The sequence below is a fragment of the Camelus bactrianus genome, chromosome 13 (assembly GCF_048773025.1).
Source record: "Camelus bactrianus isolate YW-2024 breed Bactrian camel chromosome 13, ASM4877302v1, whole genome shotgun sequence".
Lineage (NCBI taxonomy): Eukaryota > Metazoa > Chordata > Mammalia > Artiodactyla > Camelidae > Camelus > Camelus bactrianus.
In genome coordinates, this window is record NC_133551.1 from 31,036,326 (window position 1) to 31,049,494 (window position 13,169).

General features: G+C 36.9%; 1 protein-coding gene across 3 annotated transcripts in view; it reads right to left on the reverse strand.

Moving 5' to 3' along the window:
• Positions 1 to 13,169, reverse strand: part of DNAJC6 (DnaJ heat shock protein family (Hsp40) member C6) — a 127,908-nt gene that overhangs the window by 96,794 nt on the left and 17,945 nt on the right. The window contains exon 2 of one of the 3 annotated variants that reach the window (XM_074376325.1): positions 2,718 to 2,838. The exons of the other annotated variants lie outside the window; for them this stretch is intronic. The gene's annotated coding sequence lies outside the window, so the exon portion shown is untranslated. The remainder of the gene's footprint in view (positions 1 to 2,717; positions 2,839 to 13,169) is intronic. 3 annotated transcript variants of the gene reach the window in all.

The window sequence follows — 13,169 nt, forward strand, 5'->3', positions numbered from 1 at the left end:
AAATCTTGTAGTGCTGTGGGACATGTTTATTTTTAAAAATCCATGTACAAGTGGACCTTCCCAGTCCAAACCTGTGTTGCTCGAGGGTCAACAGCAATTTAATCTCGGCCAACAGCTAGCCAGTGCAAAACCAGGCGCAAACCTTGGACTTTGGCCTCCAAACTCTATGCTCCTTATCACATTATGTTGCCTATACAGTAAGAACTGATGTTCAACAAAACCCGTTTTGAAATACAGCCAGTTCAGTCAAATAAACTAATGTGATGTGGCTTCACCTATCAAATGAAAGGTGTGGACAGGTGGTCTCTACGTAAAAGGGGCTGTATTTTCTAACTGATTCCTCAGGACACAGAGCCTGCCAATGGGGCTCTGTGGGAACAATCCCCCGAAGTCCACCCTTCTCTGTATCCACTGACCCATGAGGCTCGTGCTGTCACAGATGGATGTGTTCTCTCCATCACACCTTCTTCTCTAACAAGCTATTCTTACTCTATTCACAGAATCAATATCAGAATCTTTGCAAATAAAATTGTTCACTGAGACAGTAGGTGACGGCCTGCAGTGTGGCTTTAACATGTTAGCTGGTCTAGCAAGATGGTTTCTTTAAGCAAAAGGGAGAAATGGCCCTCATTTACTGCCAGTGGCCCGACCCTCCCACCACAGCAGGGAGACGGCCCTCTCCAAAGCAGCTAGAACTGACAGATAAGGCTTTCAGGACAAAAATAGGCACTGCTGATATATCTTAACTATTATAATTTTCTCTGGATCTTTTATTCAAAATCCACTGTCTTTTCTTTGCAGCAGCAACTGAATTCTTTGTTTGGTGACAGAATGTCAATCCTGCAAATTTGTTTTTTAGTGAAGACAACTGTGTGAAAGTGCTTAGCATGGTGATCTGGAACATAGCAATTAACGTTGGTTTCTTTTGCATCAGAGGGCAAACCACACTGTGAAGGAATATTTAATGTCTGAGAAAATGCCTACAATATAATGTTAAGGGAAATGAATAGAACACAAATATTATTCCAAAATGTGAATCTACAAGGAACTATGCTGATCAAAATATATTGTATTTGTATCTTTGTCTATTTTTATACTTTTTATAATGTTTGCTTTTTTCTGTATATATTGTATAGTATACAAAGTTTCTTCCTAAATCTGTCAACCCTTGAATGTAGTTTCACAGAATACTTATGTTTACTTTCTATTTTCACAAACTTACTATGGAAAATACTCTTTGGAAATAAATGTGTTATATGTGCAAAAAAACTGATCAATGATCAAATTACTGATCATTCAAAATATGTTCAATATCTTGTAGTAACATTTAACGAAAAAGAATATGAAAATGAATATATGTATGTATACACATGACTGGGACATTGCACTGTACACCAGAAGTTAACACATTGTAGCTGACTGTACTTCAATTTGAAAAAAGATGTGAATCGTATTCTTTAAAAACAAAAAAAAGAAAAGGTCTACCTTTATATGTGCATAGACAAAACAACGGAAGGAAATACACCAACATATTAACAATGGTTATCACTTAATGGTGGTATCAGGAATGATTTAAAGGATGTTTATTTTTGTATGTTCTGGATGATTGTTTGTAAAAATGGCTAGTCATTCACCCCACCCTCACTCCTTGCCATCCACACCACTTTGTAATATTACTTCACATTTTCTCTCACCAAGAGGTAGAGTTAACTTTCACATTCCTAGACTCTGGGCTGGCCCTACAACTGCTTTGAACAATAGAGGGTGGCCTGAATGTGCTCCCCTCCCCCAGTTCATATTTGTAGCCCTAAACTCTAATGTGATGGTATCTGGAGGTGGGGGATTTGGGAGACAATTAGGAGTAGATGAGATCATGAGGGTGGGGTCCCCATGATGGGACTAATGTTCTTGTGAAAAGAGGAAGAGAGACAAGAGCTCTCTCTCTCCCTGTCGCGTGGAGACACAGAAAGATGGTGGCCATCTGCAAGCCAGGAAGAGGGCCCTCACCGGGAATTGAATACGCAGGCACCTTGCACTTGAAATTCCCAGCCTCCAAACCCTTGCAAAACAACTGTCTGTTGTTTAAGCCACCTACTTTATGACTAAGACAGAAGGGAAATGACATTGTACCAGTTCCAAGGCTAGGCCCAAGAGACCCTGTGAACCTGTCCTTGCTCTCTTGGCTTCCCTTCCCTTCCCTTTCCTTAGGAGAACCCAACGTTAGATGGCCTAAGGATGGGAGACCACAAGGAGGAGTTGGCTCAGTCATCCCAGACATGTAAGCAAGCTTCACTGACAAGAGCAGAGCTTGGCCCAGATCAGAAATGCCCAGCTGGGCCCACCTACTGGCCAAAAGAACTGTGTTAACTGTCTTTAGTAAGTTTCGGGGTGATTTATTATACAACAAACCTAATTGATAAATATATATTTTCCAGAGTTTCTACCTCATTAAGCATAACATTCATTTAAAAGACAAAACAACCTTCCTTGTAAAGAAGAAAGGAAGAGATGGAGGTAAGGAGAGGCAAAACTCAGATCTGGGTTCAAATGCTGACTCCACCATCCAGCAGTTGTTAGCTAAGCTATCCAAAACATACCCAACTTTTCTAATATTACCTTCTGCATAGAGTTGCTTTTTAAATGCAAGGTGAAAATATGTACAGCATCTAACAGAGGAGCTTAGTGGGCACTCGGTACAGTTCAGATCCCTTCCTTACCTTCTCCCTCCTTATATTCCCAGCAATGCCTTAATTGTATGGAAACATCTCAGCTTTATCTCACTTGAGCGGGCAATGCTGTAGTTCACTTTTTATTCTTAATTCATTTGCGTCTTCTTTCCTAGACAGAACAAGCCAAGTTACTCAAAATCCACTTAATTATGTCCTTATGTATGTTTGGTTTTGGAAAATATGTTAAATCATAGAATGCTATAGCTTCATTAATAGCTAACATTTTATTATGAAAATTTCAAACATGCCAAAAAGTTGACAAAATTTCACAATACCCACATAATCTAATACCTAGGTTCAACAATTGAAAACATATTACCAGTTTTTCTTTATCTAGATATTTGAGGGTTTTTTTCCTTTTTGCTGAACTTATTTCAAATGAATTGAGAAGTCATATTACTCTACCACTCATTTCTTCATCATACATCTCCTAATAAGAACATTCCTCTGCACAGCTACAAAGTTAATAATTCCCTAATAACCAGTCTATATTTAAATATACTGAATTGTCCCTATAACATCTTTTGTAATAGTTAACTTTTTAATAACGGTTTACATTTAGACGTGATGCTCACAACAGTACTTCCAGGTGGATATTATTCCCATTTATAGTTGAGGAAATTAAATTCAGAACGCTAATTTGCCTTGGCAAAGATCACACAGGTAGGGAGTTTGTGGCAAAGTCATTATTTTATACTATTTAATATTTAACTACTTTCAATAGATCAAACTGACATGTGGACAAATGCATTTAAATACTTTTTAATCAATACATTAAAGCTTTTAGAAGAAAGCACAAGACAACATCTTTATGACGTTAGGGCAAGCAAAGATTTCTTAAACAGAACCCCAAAAGTAGTCACTATACAGCAAAAGTAAACAAAGACTACTACGTTAAAGAATTTCTAGTCATCAAAGGATATCATGAAAAGAGTAAAAAGCCAAGCCACCTGTGCTAGAAGATTTCTGCAATACAAGTATGCAAAGGATTCATATCCAGAAAGTATAAACCAATACGAAATATTCAAATCAATAAGAAAAAGACAGAAAACCCAAGAGAAAATTTGGCAAAAATCATCATCAGGACTTTCACACAAAAAACGATATGCAAATGGCCAATAAACTTCTGGAAAGATGTTTAACCTTGGATTCATTATGGAACTTCAAATTAAAACCACAGTGATCCGCCACTACACGCAAACCAGAATCACTAAAATTTAAAAGACTAGCAGTGTCAAATGTTGCTAAAGATGTAGAGCGACTAGAAATCTCATTCACTGCTGATGGGAGGAAAACTTGCTATATTCACTTTGTAAAACTGGCAGTATCATCTAACGCGATCGTACATATATGCTGCACTCCAGTCATTTTACTCTTAGACTACAACCAACAGAAATATGTACAGATGTGCACCAAAAGACACACAAGAGAATGTTCACAACAGTACTTTTTGTAATATGCCAAAACTAAAAATTACCCAAAGTCTGTCAAAATTAAAATGAAAGAAGTGAAGTGGCATATTCACTGGATGGAATACTGTATAGCAATGAGAATAAATGAACTACAACTACCACATTACAAGGATGTATCTCACAAATACAGCACTGGGCATAAGAAATTGGAACAAAAGATCACATACTGAATATTTCCATTTACATAAAATTCAAAAACAAGCAAAACTAATCCACAGTAACAGACCAGACTGGTAGTTACTCAGTGGTGGTAGGGTTAGTAGTGACTGGAAGAGGACTTCTAGATTGCTAGTAATAATCTATTACTTGATTTGGATACTAGTTTCACAAGTGTGTTAACTTTATAAAAACTCACAAACTTGTGTACTTAGATGTTATGTGTACTTTTCCATATACTTAAAAGTTTGCTTAAAAATTCAGTATTTTCAGGGCATAAACATACAAATCAATATGAAGAGTTTTGATGTCAGTTTACCAGTTTGTCTCCTGAGAAGACTCTAAGTTGCCTATTTATGTAACGTCCTGATTTACTTTCATATACTGCCAATTTGGCTTTTCCCTGTGATGTCTTTAGTCATAAATTTCTCATTAGAGTTCAGCTGTCTTTTTATTATATAAGTTTCAGGTGTACAACATTATAATTTGATATCTACACACATTACATAGTGATCACCCCCAAGTCTAGTTACCATCCATCCCATATACACATATACATGGGGGTTTATACCCAGGCTCCCAATTCTGTCCCACTGATCTGTGATTCTGTTTTCGTACCAGTGCCATACTGTTTTGATCACTATAGCCTTGTAGTATAGTTTGAAATCAAGGAGCATGAAACCTCCAGCTTTGCTGTTCTTTCTCAAGATTGCTTGGATTACTTTGGATCTTTTATGATTTCATACAAATTTTATTTTAGAATTATTTTCCTAGTTCTGTGAAATATGCCACCAGAATTTTGATAAGAAGCGCTTTGAATCTATAGATTGCTTTGGGTAGTGTGGACATTTTTAACAACATTAATTATTCCAATTCATGAAGATGAAATATCTTTCCATTTGTGTTCTCTTCACTTTCTTTCATCAGTGTACTATAATTTTCAGTGTACAAGTCCTTCACCTCCTTGGTTAGATTTATATCCAAGTATTTTATTCTTTGCAATGCAATTATAAATGAAATTGTTTTCTTAATTTCTCTTTCTGATAGTTTATTATTGGCATATAGAAATGCCACATATTAAATTTGTATCTTGCAACTTTACTAAATTCATTGACAAGTTCTAACAGTTTTTTGGTGGAGTCTTTAGGGGTTTCTATGTATAGGATCAGGTCATCTGCAAATAGTGACAGTTCTACTTCTTTTGTTCTGATTGGGATGACTTTTATTTCTTTTTCGTGCCTAACATTTGTGGCTAGGTCTTCCAATATTATATTGAATAAAAGAGGCAAGAGTGGGCGTGCTTGTCTTGCTCCTGATCTAAGAGGATATGCTTTCAGCTTTTCATTGCTGAATATGATGTTAGCTTTCGGTTTCTCTTATATGGCCTTTATTATGTTGAGGTACATTCCCTCTATAGCCATATTGCTGAGAATTTTTATCATTAATGGGTGTTGAATTTTATCAAGTGCTTTTTCTACACCTATAGAGACAGTCATCTAATTTTTATCCTCCATCTTGTTAATATGGCGTATCACACTGATTGATTCGTGAGTGTTGAACCATCCTTGCATCCCTGAGATAAACCCCATTTGACTGTGGTGTATGCTACTTTCAGTGTATGACTGGATTTGGTTTGCAATATTTTGTTGAAGACTTCTGCATCTATGTTCATTGAGAATACTAGTCTGTAATTTTCTTTTTCTGTTGTGCTCTTATCTGGTTTTGGTATCAGGATGATGTTGGCCTCAAAAAATGTGTTTAGAAAGCATTCCTTCCTCTTCAACTTTCTGTAAGAATTTGAGAAGGATAAGTATTCTTTCACTGTTTGAAAGAATTCACTAGTGAAGCTGACTAGTCCTGGACTTTTGCTTTGGGGGAAGTTTTTGATTACTGATTCAAACTCCTCACTAGTAATTAGTTGATTTAGATTTTCTATTTCCTCATAACTCAGTCTTGGTAGATTACATGGTAGATTACATGTTTCTAGGAATTTGTCCCTTTCTTCTAGGTTGTCCAACTTGCATTCTTTCCCTATGCCTTTGAGATATCAACTACCTGACCATAGCAGGAAACTCTCAGATTCTTTATCTAGGTCATCTGTTTAAAATACCAACTTTAGGGAGGTAATTCCTATCAGAATAAAAACAAAAGGGTGAAAGGTAATTTGGAACTTGGGCAAATGAAAAATCTTTAATTCCACTCCACAAATATTAGTAAAAAGCTGTAACTCTGAGCAAGTGAACTTAACTAATTCCAACTGCCAAAACAGAATTTGGATCCAACTGCTCTTTAATAAACTAGTGAGTTTTGCATTATCATACACATTTCATGTCTAAAATCTCAAAACATGGGGGATGGGAAGGGACAGACTGGGATTTCAAAATGTAGAATAGATGAACAAGATTATACTGTATAACACAGGGAAATATATACAAGATCTTATGGTAGCTCACAGCGAGAAAAAAAATGTGACAATGAATATATGCATGCTCGTGTATAACTGAAAAATTGTGCTCTACACTGGAATTTGACACAACATTGTAAAATGACTATAACTCAATAAAAAATGTTAAAAGATAAAAAATAAAATAAAATTTAAAACAAAAGCTATAAGGTCACTATTTGCATCTGTCAACATAATTATGTGTGTCTATATATATATATATGTTGTCTATATATGTGTGTGTGTTATAGATGTGTGACATGTTTCTACCTCTGAATGGTATTGCCAAAATTAATGTGCAAAAGAGCTCTATTTAGTTTGGTTGAAGCTCAAGCACTTGTAGGGACTGGGTATTCCAAAACTCCCAGAAATATAGAAACTAACCCAAATGTTTTTTAAATTCATATGATCTAGGATAGTCTTTGGTAAATAAGAACTAGTTTAAGTTCGTTGGATTAATTAGGTTATGTCTTCAGAATTATCAGCACTAAAAATAATGTAGATGGACAACTTCATTTTACTTGGGTTTATTGGTCAAATAGATTCATGTCATCTCTGGAAAATTTGTCAGCAAGAAAAAATAGCTTGCAATGATGGCTGACTTTGTCCAATGTCTCATGAAGTTTTTGTGGGTAGCCTAAAACAATTAAAGAGAGAAAGTGAGTTAAATAGATATAAGCAGGATATAGGTTTTTAGGTGAACTTTTTCAATAGTTTAACTCTTTTAGGTAACATGAAACTTAAGAGTTTTGCTAAGTTAATGGATGGAAATTCATTGACTATCTATCATTTCCAAACAAGATAAAATAGTAAAGCATTAACTACTGAACATAGATCTATCTTTTGGCATCCTATTGCAGAGAAACTAGAAATAAATTTGAGTTTATTTGTAAACATGTCTGTTCCATGTTAAAAGGCTGTATATGAGGAAGCATATGTTTCTTAGAGATTATGAAATGCATTCATAAATTTGCCAATCTAAATAATGCTGGTATAACATAATAATTCATAACTGTTTACTTGTTTATTTTCACTAAGGTTTTAAGGGTTAAAAAAGTCTAGTATATGTAATTAAAGCTACTAAAAATAATAATAAAAACACCTCAATATACAAGGAAAGTAGAATGTGTGTTTTTGGTAAAAGAAAGTATGAGGAATAGAGACGCATTTTTTGTTAAGGAAAAATTTAAGGAAATCTTTTCTCTTAAGCTATCTGTGACTTAACTACGATTTAGTAAAGTATATCTTTGTACACAAAAATGGAATATTTCCTATTTCTCTCTACCTGATCACTCCAGAATTCAGAAACCCTTAACTATTCTTTTCATGGCAATATAGTTAGTTATTTGCATAAGTTCAAAAAGAATCTGTTCTCTTTGTAACAGGAAACATTGGTTATATTATCAAGACTTCGACTGAAACATTATACTTAAGAGAGATGTGCAGAGGCTCAGATATGACCAGACAGCTTTAAGGAACTAAGATTGACTTCAATGAAGTCAATAAAGCCCCTTGGAAAAATTGGCCTGATACTCTGCTTACAGGGTTCCAAGCAGCCTTACCAGGTCCTTGGCTTGGCTTGGCTCCCTGGCTTCAAGAGGCTTTTTGAAAGTTCAATCTGTGATTCCTTATGAAAGGTTCCAGCAAAGCAGATTTAAAACAACCTATATGGCCAATTACTATTCTTGCAGCACTTATATAATCAGGCCAAGTTTGATACAAATAAATTCACTTTACTGTGATAAACTTTAGTAAAAACGGGCTAACCATAGAGAGAAAACATATTTGCACCTTTGTGGACTAGATTCTAATCCTGTTAATTGTCTTTGAGGTTTTGTTATATACCTACAAACTGATCCTGGATTCTTCTAGTTTCCTTAACTATCTGGCTGCAACTTTACAAGCTAACATTTCCAATTTTCTCCCTTCCCTCTGATTTGGAATCCTTAAGAAGAAAGACTGCCCTTGAGTCTCCTTGGAAGGGACCACCCCAGCTCCTCCTCAATACCTGTATGGCAGCCAAATTTCAGGGACTTGAACCTTGGATACATATCTCACCGCTAAGGAAGGCTCCACCTGTGCAAATGCTGGAGACCTCTGAATCGAACTGATGAGGAAGAGAAGTAGTTGACCTTGATGTAGACTGCTTCCACCCAAGATGCTGGATCAAGACTTGATATTTTAACCTAACATGGAATTCTTTCTTCTCTTTTTTTCCTTTCTCTGGCACTGGCCTGGAAATATAACACCACCATCCATATCTCCCAGGCCAATGTGAAGATGGGCAACCTTTCAGACTGCTGAATTCATCAAAAACTCCAATCCATCCATTAACAGTGCCACCATAGCAGAAGTGGTTTATGCCCTGACAGGATGCATCTGTGCAGTGGTTATCATTCTCCACAGGCCTTGAAGGCCTATATAGCTGGTGCATAATGGGAAATGCCACTTAGGTTCCCTAACTGTGCCCCCTAACTGTTCACAAACAAGCTGGGACATCTCATGGGTCAACTCCCCTGAATTTGGATTGTCAAGTTAGAAAGGACCTACTGGGAGGCTTTCAAGATTCAGGATTAGCTTCCTTTTGCAGGGCCCTACTTCCATGACAATAAATACAAAGGAGGCTGTAATCAGGAATACCTCCTCAGTTCTTGAAAACAATGCGGAATCCCCTCCTACAGCGATAGCTGCCCAACAAAAACCCTTAGACTCTCTGGCCAAAGTTGTTCTTGGTAATAGGATAGCCCTTGATTCTCTTTTAGCCGAGCAAAGAGGTGTCTGTGCTGTGGTCAACACCACCTGCTGCACCTGGATTAACACTTCTAGGAAGGCTGAAACTCAAATTACTTAAAATCACTGAGCAAGCCACCTGGCTTAAAAAGGTAACTCCTTTAATGGGATCTTTCTTTGAATTATTTGATTTTGACTGGTTTGGGTCATGTTGACCATGGCTCCAAAGTGCATCCAGACATTGGGAATTATTCTGCTTGTAAAAGTCATAGCATTCCCCTCAAAAGTTTTAAAGGCATGTTTGCAGCTGCTAACCACCACGCAAATAATCTCCGTAAGACTGGAACATCAAAAAAGGAACAAATGACTGACCTTAAAAATGTAAATCTTAAGTGGTGACCCGTGAATACCACAGACATTCAGCAAAAAAAATGTCATGACCTGTGAATATCACACCAAGGATTAACAAAAGCTGTGAGAACTACAGAGCAGTAGTTAAGAATGGTGCTAATGCCTTAAATTGTTATCACATCTCTCAGGCTAAGAGTCTGATCAAAAAGAGAGGATTATTTAAAAAGAAATAGCAGGCCCCAAATACAGTCACTTGTGCTACGCTCCATGTCAAAACTTTAACCAGTCAATCTGGAACTACCTGGTTGGCACTAGTGAGGTAATCTGCCTGACAGACTCCTGCCTTTCCCCCAAAGGAAGGTGACCTTCCCTGAAATAATCCACTCTTTGGAAACTTCCTTTTTCCACCTTCTTCTGCCTATTAAAGTCTTCCATTTGGTACAGCAACTCAGAGCTCCTTTCTGATTTTTAGATGGAATGCTACCCAATACATTGAATAAAGCCAAAAAAAAAAAAAAAAAAGCTTCAAATTCACTTATCTGAAATTTGTTTCTTTAACAAAGTCAGTCTGTACCCTAGCCACTATATTATTTGTTTACCCTGGAATTTGAATTACCCTCCTAAATCATAAACATTGCCCTGCAGAGTTTGAATGGTTGAAGTACCAGTTTCCAGATCTTCTTTTAATAGCTGAAGGCCTGGTTACTATTATGAAGTATTATGACTATAACAATATTTTGCACACACTAAAATGTGGAAAGTAGGCAGTCACACACACAAGAAGAAAATATGATCTCAAAAAGGTAAAGCACATATACAGAAATAAAAAGATTACATAGAAAGGGGATACACTTTCTATGGGGATGAAACTGTTTTAACAAAAATTATCTCAAAAGCATGGATTGATGGTTTTATAGGTTTCCTCTGTGCTTTTCATAACTTCTTTTTGGGAACATATATTCATTTAAAATATACTATGTTGAGTACTTACTATGTGTCAGGTACAACGCTAGGTGCTTTTTACGTATTATTTCTAATTTCACAATATCCTTTGAGTTGGGTATAGGCATTCCTCGGAGATGTCACAAGTTTGGCTCCAGGGCCATCACAATAAACTTGAGTATCATAATAAAGCAAGCCATACGAGTTGCATATAAAGGTTATATTTACATTACACTGTAGTCTACTAAGTGTACAACAGCATTATGTCTTAAGAAAGCAATGTACATACCTTAATTAAAAGATACTTTATTGCTAAAAAGTGCTAACCATCACCTGAGCCTTCGGCTTTCAGCTAGTTGCAATCTTTTTGCAATAGTAACATCAAAGATCACTGATCACAGATCACCAGAACAAATATACTAAGAAAGAAAAGGTTTGAAATATTGCAAGAATTACCAAAATGTGACATAGAAACACAAACCGAGCAAATGGTGCTGGAAAAATAACGCCGATTAGGCTTGCTCAACACAGGATTGCCACAAACCTTCAATTTGTAAAAACATAGTATCTGCAAAGTGCAATAAAATGAAGTACTCCTGTATTACTATTTCACTTTTGAAAATGAGGAAATTGAGGCTCAGAGACTACACCTGTCCATCTTGTTAGCCTAAGAGGAGGGATCCAGACATGGCTTTCTTTACTTTTCTCTTTCCTCTTGCCCTCCCTCCTTCTTCTTTCCTTTTTCCCTCCTTCCTCCATACTCTAGTATATGTTCAAGGCCTACGATGTGCCAGGATTTAATCTAGTAATTAAAAGTATGGGAAGTGACATAAAAGGGAAAACACAGGGTGCTTATAAGGCAGGGCATGGGGAGAAAACCTGGAGTCAGAGAAGAAATCTTCTAGAGGAAGCTACTACTTGAAAGTGGCATAGAACTGAGAACCAGGCAAAAAGGAAGGTAAATATACTCCAGGCAGAAGGAGCAGCATGTCGGCAACTCAGAATCTAGCCTTTGAGAAAGTAAAATGTTTTCAGCATGACTTAATGACTCACTACCAGTTCCAAGGTGTACATGCCCATGTACGTGTGTGTGCATACATAGAGCATCCTCACCACATCCTCGGAGGCCAAGTCTTGCAGAATTCTGCAGGAGGAATAACGAAGATACCTCCCACTGTTTCTTTCTTCTTATCACTACCCCCCATCCCAATTAAGGCAAGTCCCCTCCCCTGCCACCCACCTTCTTGAGAGCCCTCTTTTTTTTAATACTGATTCCAGATTTTCCCATTTCACAGCAGCAGAAGTCACAGCTGGGTTCAATCTCTGCACCACCACCCCCAGTTTGAAAAAGGTACTCTAAATTTAAACTATAGAGCACCAAACTAAAAATGGCTTAGAAAGGAGAAAAAATATACCTTGTGCTGGGCTCCTGTTAGATTTCACAGGAACAAATTACCCTTTTTTTTAAGCATACATAGTCAAATGATTCTTAGGTGATAAAATAACCATCTCCAAGTTTGCAGTGAGATAAAAGCACCTGTTTTTAAATGACCAGGGAAGAGGTTGAAGAGGGCAGAAAAAGAGCAGGGAGCTAAGTGCTGACTCATGCAAGATGCATTTGGGGTTCTGAGAATGTCATCCAGCTCCAATGTTAGTGCATGCTGGATTTTCCCTCTTTCCTATTTCCTGAACCAACTAGTTAGAAAAGTAAGACAGAACTAGAGTCAGAAGGGCTTGAGTGCCAATCATATTTGAATTTGGGAAGTGAGAGTTGACAATTCCAAACCATAAAATCACAAAAGTATTAAACATTTAGATGGGGGACCAGACTCATGAAAATGAAAAAGTCATTCAGGATACATATCATCTGGAGCAAAGCAATATAAATGTGTAAGCGTTTCAGAGAAAAGGGGGGATAGAAGATACAAGCTTTTAATAAGCAAGAAACAGTAACTAGAAACCACCTGCACATACCCTTTATTATTTACATAAGATGTTTAAAATGTCATCAATATAGCAGGTTTTTTGCTTTTTTAAAAAAATAGTCCACACTAAAAAAATTATCTGGTTCAGTTTCCATCTATAATAGAGTGGGATGTAGCAGACCAACATTTCTGCTGAGGGTGATTAACTTTAAACAAACCAGATAAAATCCAAAAACACCTATTGAGTAATAAGAGAGCTACTGATCATGCGGGATTTGAGGAGCCAGATCTTGGAGAGACAGAAGGCTCACTGTGGCAAGCTCAACTTTCCGAAAGCTCATTTTTCCCTCTAGGGCATTTGTTGATTCTGAGTATGGGGCAGGAAGCGGAGAAGCCAGGCAGAGAGCAGCTGCTAAGAGGC